The sequence below is a fragment of the Capsicum annuum genome, chromosome 6 (assembly GCF_002878395.1).
Source record: "Capsicum annuum cultivar UCD-10X-F1 chromosome 6, UCD10Xv1.1, whole genome shotgun sequence".
NCBI classification, from domain to species: domain Eukaryota; kingdom Viridiplantae; phylum Streptophyta; class Magnoliopsida; order Solanales; family Solanaceae; genus Capsicum; species Capsicum annuum.
The window spans coordinates 195,206,993-195,217,574 of NC_061116.1; the positions used below are offsets into that span (position 1 = coordinate 195,206,993).

The 10,582-nt window shown below is 36.1% G+C and overlaps 1 pseudogene; it reads left to right on the plus strand.

Moving 5' to 3' along the window:
• Positions 1–1,743: 1,743 nt before the first annotated feature.
• On the plus strand, positions 1,744–5,309 carry LOC107855818 (annotated as a pseudogene).
• The last annotated feature ends 5,273 nt before the right edge of the window (positions 5,310–10,582 follow it).

Consider the following 10,582-nt stretch of genomic DNA (forward strand, 5'->3'; position numbering starts at 1 on the left):
GAAAAGGCATAAGTTTCCTTAACATATGATTGAAGTTCCAAAGATACACCTTTTATTTTTGGTTAAACTGTTTAGATTTATCATGGATGATGCAAACTTAGTTTTGTTCATAATTCATTGTGTAAAAACCATGGACATCCATTCTTAATTTTCTTTGAGGGGATAAGCTACGGTCAATATCTTCTTGTGCCTCGGTTATCGCACTATTTCGTTACCGATACTGTTCATGTTCACAGAGTGCTATATAGTGCTTTTTCTATTATATGATATGTCTTCTTTACTTCTCTATGTTCTTTTCCTTGCTGCTCTGATATGTGATACTTGAGACTAGGGTCTTTCGGAAACAACCTCTCTACCTGCACGAGGTAAGGTTTGTGTACGTTTTACCCTCGGTAGACCTCACCTGGGGATTTCACTGGGTTTATTGTTGTTGTTGGATAAAGTCAATATCCTACTCCTTTGTTTTGTATCTGTATTTTTATTTCTTAAATGTATATATGGAAATTAAGTTCTATGACGTCATATATATATCTAGTCATCAAACATTTAATGAAAGATACTGGTTAACTATCTATTTTATAAATGCTGCCACTAGTTTTATTTAAGTGTTTATAATGATATATATTGAGATAATACACAATCTGACCTATGATTTCATTGACTTATTAATCTCAAATCTCTTTCAATCCCAGCTAATATGAAGGTGATATATAACCATATATAAATTCATTTAATCACTTTTGAGTCCTTTATTATCGACTTTCTAATGTCTCATTCCATGAAGTCAACTTGTTAGATCTTTATTAGTACTTGGTAACTTGATCACATACACCATTTCAGCAGCTCAGAAGTATGACATTTTCCTTTGTCTTTTCAAAACTTGTTTCTTGGTTACTATAAGCTATATGTTCTTTACGTGCATGATTCATCCAATTGTCGATTGTTATCCGTATTCTGTGTTTATTGTATTCTTTTCTCCTAATATTTGTCGCGGTTGTTCTGCAGTCGCTTGTTAACATTCAGCATCCTGTTTTCCATATCTTCCATTGGAAAATCAATCCTTGTTCAAGGGTGCTCATCTAAGTTTTAGCTCCTTCTTAGGGAAAATCCATAAAGGTTGATTGACTTCTGAATGCTAGCTAGTTCATCCTTCTTCTTTCATTTGTTTCTTTTTCATTTTAAGTACAAGGAAATCATATATCAAAACTTGCAATTCACTTTTGAAAATCAATAAAAAGAAATCCTATAGGTATGTAAGATAAGCACTAGTTTACCCACATCCCCAGATGATCATTTTGACATGATATGCTTCAACTTTCATCTAAGAGGAGGAGGTCGGAATACTTCTACAGTCAAACCGCTCTATAGTGACAGAGTTCGTCTAAAAATTTCATGGTTGTTATAGAGAGGTGTTTTTATATATATATATACTGACATTGATGTTTAGATCTCATTTAGCTGTTACAAGAAAAAGTATGCAAAACTAGAAAGAACATGAATATTAAAAAGGTAAACATTAGTAGCTTTTTTCTCATGAATTTATGGAATAACTTATGTATACCATTTAAATACAAATTTTTCCTTTAAATTGGATATTTGTTCTTGAAATTTACCAAATGATGATTATCAAAAATATTTTGGCATTTTATTTTGTACACAAGTGTTTTTCTTACAAAATATTATTACATAATATTTGAGTATGCTATTATAGAGAGGTAATTTTACAAAGAATTTACCATTATGATAAAAGTCATTCTGTTATAGGTAGAATGCCATTATAGAAAAGTAAACTATAACATGAAAAATCAGTTTCGAAGAAAATCAGGATGCTATAGTGAAATATTGTCATAACGAGGTAACATTATAGAGAGGTCTGACTGTATTTTATTTTAACTGAAGTCGAAGAGTAGTGAAAATTTTGGTGGTGAAGGAAAGCATTATCAAATAAAGCATCACAAGGATAGATAGTTTCTTTTCTTTCCACCATCTCTACCTGCCAAGGTAGGGTAACTGGTAAGGTCTGCATACACATTATCGTCTCCAGACCCAACTAATGGGATTACACTGGGTATATTATTGTTGTTGTTGTTTAGGATCTATAGTTTTTTTCTTTTTTATAGATTTTCATGAACAAAATTTCCTTATGTCTCTTAATAACCTTGAAATATGGGTACTAGATGTTGCTAAAGATTATTTTTTCCCTAATCTTTAACACATTTCAAGGATTAGAGAATAAAAATTATATGAAAATCATGTGTGGTAAAATTGATAATCTATACATAAAGCTTCTGCAGTTTCTCTGAAAAGGTAAGTCGAAAAAAAGGTTTAATTTTACTAGTCCAGATCGATGGACTTCTCTCTTTGTTGATTATTTTATTTATAAAATCATTGATCTCCTCTTTCAATTTGCTGCTTTCAGGTCATAACTGGAACACAATCGATATGGCTTATGCTAGCGTTGCTTCTCTTATGAGAACAATACAATCGGTCCTAATATCCAATTCCCCGACGCTATTTAATCTAATTTGTGGCCACAGAGAAGAAATTGTTACGCTTCATGAAAAAGTTAGTTCCCTGGGAGTATTTCTCAAGAACTTTGAGAAAAATAATGTTTCTGGGGAAATGATGGATTTTGAGGTAGAGGTAAATGAAGTTGCAAATGTTGTTGAGTACACATTTCAACTGAGACTAACAGATATTGAAATGGCAAAAATATAAGCCAAAATAAAAGGGCACGTCAAAAGTTTCGTCACAGCCTGCAACAAGTAGCAGCGGACATTGATCGTGTCTGGAAAGAGTCGACAAAGATTCAAGATAAAGGCAAACAAGCATCAAAGGAATCATTGGTTCAAGATTTTTCAAGTTCAGCAAATGACACTCTGAATGTTAAGAACGATATGGTTGGACGTGATGATCAAAGGAAACAATTGTTAGAACTTATGACTATAGGCTACTCTGGAGAACATAAAGTCATCCCGATGATCGGGATGGGGGGCATTGGTAAAACAACTTTAGCAAAAGAAATTTACAATGATGTGTGCATTCGTTGTCATTTTGATGTAACAACACAATGTAAAGGAAATCTTGGTGAGCCTTCTGCATTCTACAAAGGGTGACACATTTGACATGGTTGATAAGGCAAAGATAGCAGACATGCTGCAGAAAAGTTTAAAGAGCAAGAGGTACTTAATTGTCTTGGATGACATCTGGAGTTGTGAAGTGTGGGATGATGTGAGACGATGCTTTCCAACTGAAAACAATACAGGGAGTCGAATACTGTTGACTACACGTAACAATGAAGTAGCTTGTTATGCTGGTACAGAGAATCTTTCGTTGCAGATGGACTTCATGGATCAAGATGAGAGTAGGAACCTTTTTAAAAGTGCAGCTTTTGCTAATGAATAATTACCATCTGAGTTTGAGACTATTGGAAAGCAAATTGCAGAGAAATGTCACGGGTTACCACTAACTATTGTCGTGGTTGCCGGGCTTCTCAAATCTAAAAGGACAATAGAAGATTGGGAAAGTGTTGCGAAAGATGTCAAGTCATTTGTCACAAATTATCCCGATGAACGATGTTCATATGTGCTTGGGTTGAGTTACAATAACTTGACCAGCAACCTAAAATCATGTCTTCTGTATTTTGGAATATTTCGGGAAGACACTGAGATTCCAGTGAAGAATTTGATGAGATTATGGATGGCTGAGGGGTTCTTGAACTTGGAAAATGACTTGGAAGGAGAGGCTATGAAGTGTTTACAAGATCTTATCGACAGATGTCTAGTTCTTGTCGGCAAAAAAAGTCTTGATGAAACAAAAATTAGATCATGCAAGGTTCATGATCTAGTATATGACCTGTGCTTGAGAGAACTTCAAAGGGGAACCATTTTTATCAGGAACGACATTGTGTTTGAAAAATCAGATGTAAATCCTCTTCCTTCCAAATGCCAATTCCTCAGTAGCCGTAACATGAAGCCCTTTAAGCGCTGGACTTATGATGAAATTCATGGTTGTCATTATGGTCTTTATAAGGCCCTTCTTACCCCTGTACATTGTCAGTTGACAGATGACGACAACAACAACATTTTGAAACAAACTCGTTCTATTTTCTATTATGGTTTTATTATTCAACTTTTATTCTCAAATCAGACCTTATTCATTTCAAATTACTCAAAGTCTTGGACTTGCGTCCCATAGAGATTGATAGATTCCCCCTAGAGATACTTAGCCTCATCTGGTTGAGCTACCTGGCATTTTCCTATCCTCGGAATTTTGACATACCTTCAGAAATTTGCAAGTTATGGAATCTACAGACATTCATTGTTACGGGTATGCTCGATCAGATGTGACTTTTCCTGAGAAAATTTAGGGGCTAATGCAATTAAGGCATCTCGAAATGGACACATTTAGTTTACCAAATCGCCCAAGAGGATCTGTCGACAAAGGGAGACACTGGGATTTTCCAAATATACAAACTATTTCTTGCCTGTCTCCGTCTTGTTGCACGAAGGAGGTTATTTCAGGGATTCAGAATATTAAAAAACTAGGAATAAGAGGAGATAAGGTTGACTATGAAAGTTTACGAGAATCTGGACTTCTCAACAATCTTGTCCATCTACAGCAACTTGAAACATTGAGTTTACAATTATATTTTCGAAAGTTGTCAGTCATTTCAAGTGCAAAAGTTTTTCCAGAAACGCTCAAGAAGTTAAAGTTGTATGGAACAAATCTAAGTTGGTCCTACTTGGACATCATATCTGAATTGCCTAACCTTGAGGTACTGAAGTTGATGCCTAATGCTTGCTATGGAGGAGAGTGGTATCCTATTGTCAGGGGATTTAATCGATTGAAGCTTTTGCTAGTTAAAAATAGTGATCTCCAGTTCTGGAAAGCAACAAATGACAATTTTCCTATCCTTGAGCGCCTCATGCTTACTCATTGCCTTTTACTTTTTGAGATACCGATTGAGTTTGCAGATATCCACTCACTACAACTAATTGAGTTAAGAGATTGTCTTCCCGAACTTGGCGAATCTGCTGCACGAATTCAACAAGAACAAGAAGAGCTCGGAAACAATCCTGTGGATGTTCGTATTATAAAACCATTCTATAGCATTATAAATAAACATCCCACAATTGCTTATAACACTTAGGGGTCATTTGGTTGGATGCGTTATATAGAATAATAATACACGCGTTTTGTGTATGTATTATTAATTGCTGCCTATTCTTGTTTGGTACACTTTCTCAACCTATGTATAACTTGGTTTATACACTATTTGGTTTTATGCTATGCATAACTAATAGATTGAAAACCATGGTATTAGCAATGTAAGAGTTTTTAATACACGTATTATCTTGGGTAAGCACTATAAATTTTGCTCAAGGATCCATCTATAGTGAAGATGAATTGAAAATTGCTATACCTTTGTTGTATTAGAAAATGAGTTGATTACATTACAATGTGCTATAACTAAGTATTTATAGGCAATCACAATGCGTTCTAGAAGCTTCTAATCCAACTAACTCAATATGTTGTGGCTGACCACATGTAACAATATCAACTCTCAGTCGACTCAATGAAACAGTGACAAGCTAAGTAACAAACGAATGCAATAGTGCAGTAACTACTCCGCAATTTGACTACTTTACTTGTACATTTTTGTTAAAATGCATCTATGAATTGAATAGTGCAATCATGACATGTTAGCATTTGTTCCCATTCATGTATAAGTTCATGCCTTGCAAGTGTTTGACAAAATGTCTCAATGAATGAATCATGACTAAGTGACTAGCTAGTATACTTTCAAGATTGTGCCATGTTTTACTATTGATTCTATCGAGTTTGGGGGTATTTAATACCCGAAATCTAGCTATTTACCTAGAATTACAGTAGCTACAAAATAGTCTCAGTAATTTCACAAACAGTAGTACTCAGTCAGTTACATAACTCAGGGAAATTCAGTTTCAGTTCAATTTAATAATCAATGTCATTCAGTTGGGAGTAGGATTCAGCACTGAGCGAACCCAATGATAGGGGCTCACCTGTCAGTAGAGGGTGCGATCCTTAGTAGTAGTCCTTGCGTTCCAGAACTATGTATCCAGTATAGGTTGAGATATCAACCGGCCAGTTGAGGGTTGATAAGGTGTTTACCTGCCAGTTGAGGGTAATACCATTCTCATTAGGGAAACTGCCAGTAGAGGGTGACCCTTAGTCCTTCGGGATGACTTTTCAGTGGATCCACACAGCCATTATCTATACCCGTGGCACGGTATTGGCACCCTTCCAACTAGGGTTACAGGTTAGACCCTAATTAGTTTAGAGGGAGGCATGTCGGTTAGATGATTACCTCCTACAATTTCAGTTTTAGTCTTTAGTGTAGAACTCAGTTTAGTTCTACAGAATCAGGACTGTTAGTAACAGTCACCTAGTTATCAGTAATTTAGTTATCAATAATCTCAAATATCAGTTACTCAGTTATTCAAACTCAGTATTCAGTTTCAGTATGAATCTCAGATACAGCATATATATGCATATGCACAGTATTGCATACTCAGTGTTCACAGCAGCTTCAGTTATCCATGTGCTCTCATTCAGTTATATTCATATTACTCAGTCAATTACTGTTCATGCATATGAACCCCTGCATTTCATTCTTACCTAACCTAGCATACCAATACATTCTACGTACTGATCACATACTCTTTTCTTATGCTATGATGTCTCATATCATAGGTTCGGATGCTCAGGTTCCTGAACGCGCTTAGTCAGATTCAATCAGTAGCTGCAGATTCAGTAGTGAGTCCTCATCTATCGAGGATATTTTTTTATTTTAGTATCACAGTAGATTTAGTATTTTATTATTCGGAGTTAATTGGGGGCTTGTCCCATCAACTCCACATTCAGACAGTTCAGTTAGAGGCTTTGCAGACTAGACTAGTTCAAACAGTATTCAGTTTTCAGATGTTATGATCAGTTGCTATATTTATTAGTATTCAGTTTATGAACCTTATGGCATTTCCGCCTAACTTTTGCATGATTTCAGTATTATTATTCAGTGCTCTCAGCAGGTACCAGTCATGTGTTAGTTTATGGTCCTTTAGGGCCGTAAGCATTGTATAGCATCCGGGGTACAGACTCGGGGTATTACAAACTTGGTATCAGAGCCTAAGGTTCAACAGAGTCCTAGGGAGTCTGAAAGTCGTGTCAAGTAGAGTCTTGTGCATGGGTGTGCAGGGCACGACACTTATGGGCAAGAGGCTATGAGATATTTTTAAGAAAGTTTTCCTTCGTTCAGTATTCATGTCGTGAAAATGAGCATGAGCTTAAGTTAAACTCTCATTTTAATTCATTTCTTCCTTCTGTTTACAGAACATGCCTTCCAAAAAGCTAACGGAAGAAGGAATGAAAATCAGTCAGTACCTCCGCCCATTCAAGCAGATCCCCTCGATGAGCATGTCTCTCATACAGAATTCAGAGCTACGTTCACCACTCTAGCCCATTTTTTAGTAGCTCAGAATGAATGGCTAGCCACTATTCAGGCTAACCCAATGGCCAATTGTAATACCCCATAAAATCCTAAGTCTAAAATTCAGCTCATTAGTCTATACAAGCTCCAAGACTTAGAAAATTTTGCTAAGTGTTCAACACTTAGTCTCATTTTAGACCTCCGAACTTTGAGGATTTATTTCATGATTTTCCCAATCTCCGTTTTTAGATTTTCAAGTTGTGTTGAGATGGGGAAAGGTCTTAGTACATCTAGGGTAAGTTTTAGAATTTTTAGAATAGCGTTAGGGCACGTTTGGATTTTAGAAACAATAGCTCAGGGCGATCTCAAGGCGTCGCCCAGCTTTCAACACTGTAAAAACCAAGGTCGCCCTATTCTTAGCACCGCTATAGCAAGGCACCACCTTGGTTATAGCAGTACTCAAGCCAAGGTGTCGCCCAGGCTATAGCCCTCTATAGCCCTAGGCCAAAAATCATCCTTTCAGTTCCGTCCTTTAAAGGGTAAAATTGTAATCTTTCAACCCTTTATATACCCTTTTAACACGAAATTCAACACATTTATACCCAAATTTTGTTAGTTTCTTTCAATTCTCTTCAAGAACAACCATTAGTATTTATAGTCAAAGATTCAAGAATCAAGAATTCTCTCTGTTAATTTTCATGCAATCAAGAACTAAGGTATGCGTAGTGTTCATCCACGGATTCCTTTCATTCGTGGAGCTCAAGAACCAAGTTTTAAATAACAAATTATGATTTTTATGTGTTGAATGATTATGTTCATGTTGATGGTTGTTATTGGTGATTCAAGATGGTATCTTAATGCATTTCTATGAAGTGTGTGAGCATGTTAGTTGAAACCCATGAGTTTTAGGGTGATTTAAGATAGTTAAATTGATGATTTCACCTATGCCACAAAGTGTGCATGTAAGGTGTTTGATGAAATGCCTAGAATGATAAAATCATGTTTCTTATGACTCAATAGTACTTAAATGACAAGGCCATGATACTCCTGATGATTCAACACAAATTCCATGCAATAGTTGTGTATTGATTGTTGTGATATAAATTGTTCATGATGTTGAAATCATGCAAGTATTTATATGTTATATGTGTTTCCTTCCATGATCAAGAATATGATAACCATGTGAAGCATGAAATCCCTTATCTATGGCATTATGTACTGTGAACTCTATTTCTATGATCAAGAAGTGTCATGTGGTGTCAGTTTCATTCCATCGAGTCCTGGGAGTACTTGTACCCAAAAAATATAGTTGTGTGCCTAGAGCCAAGTCATGTTTTCACAATAACCTCAGTCAACCCATGTTTTATAGAACTCAGTCAATCGTGTGACTCAGGAAATCTCAGAAATCTCATGATCTCAGTCAATTATCAGCTAGTAGTAATATTTCATTAGTCAACAAAATTTAGTAAAATAAGTCCATGTACATTCAGTTAACCATATACAGTCTCTTCAGATGGGAGTAGAAATTAGCACCGGGTAAACCCAAGAATGGGAACACACACTGTTAGAAGGGGGTGATTCTTAACAATCATCCTTGCGTTCCAAAACTATATCGCCAACATAGGTTGAGACATCAACATTGTCAGATGAGGGTTGATGAGGTGGATAAGCACTGTCAGATGAGGGCCCCGTTGTTCTATTTTGGGGACACTGTCAGATGAGGGTTACCCACAGCTTGTCTTTGCAAGTGGTGCGGTATAAACACCCTTCTAATCAGGGCACAGATTGGACCAACTCAGCTATTATAGCTCATTTGGGGCATGTCTATTAAATAACTAATTCCCACAATTTCAGTTACAGAATCAGAACTGTCAGATACAGTCACCCAGTCTCAGTAAAAGAACTCAAATAGTTTTTCAGATTCAGGACTGTCAAATACAGTCAACTCAGAGCAGTATGGAACTCATCTAGTTCCATCAGTATCAGGACTGTTAGATACAGTCACTCATGTTATCATTACTCAGACTCAGTAATCATGTTATCATGAACTCAGTTATAAGTATATCAGTTATACGAAATTCACATTGTATATGTTCAGATTCAGGACTGTCAAATATAGTCAATCAAACCAGTTCTTTATAATTCGAACTGTTAGAAATAGTCGTTCGTTTATTTGATAATACAGCATCAGTTCCTTATTTATTAGTGACTTACACATCAATATCAGTAAACCCAGTCATTCAGTATCTCAGTGTCAGTAAACTCATTTTGTCAGTTTTCATACTCAGTAGTCAGTATCACCACTAGTTCAGTTACAGTTACTTATGCATGTATATATTCTCATGTTCATATTAGTTAGCATTGTTCATGCATATAAAACCTTTTACATTTAGCCTACCTCACTCGTATACTCAGTACATTTAGTTGTACTGACACATTCGCGCTATGGTGTTTTACTTTACGCCATAGGTTCAGAGGCACGAGTTTCAGAGCAGCAGTAGCATTACAGAGTTCAACAGTCAGAGTTAGCAGTGATTCCTCTTCATTTGAGGGCGATACTATTATTTATTTATTTTAGTACTTTATTACTTAGACATTTTAGTAGATAGAGTTAGTTGGAGACATGTTTCTTCAACTCCTTATCAGTATAGTTAGAGGCTTTCAGACTATAGCACGTCCGACTGTTTTTATCAGTTGTTGGGTATTGTTACACCATTTTCAGGCATTGTTTTATCAGAAGTTTATTTATATTGAACCTTATGGCCTTTCAGCCATTATTTCTATATTTTTATGTTATATTATGCAGTGTACAGGTACAGATATCAGTCATGGGTTAGCTTGTGGTCCTTTGGGGTCATGGGCACCTTGTAGCATTCTGTTTTAGAAAATTGGGGTGTTACACCAATACTGCTGCAGCCAGGATTCGAGACTCCACTCTGAAGAAGATCCATAAGAGTTCCACGATCTGGTGCAGAAAGTCATAGATATTATGGGAGTGACTTCCAGTGAGAGTGCTGAGTTAGCTACCTATCAACTACAAGTTATAGCTCATATGTAGTTTAAACAGTGAAAGGTAGACAGGGGCACAGATGTAGAGCCCATAGAATGGGAAGA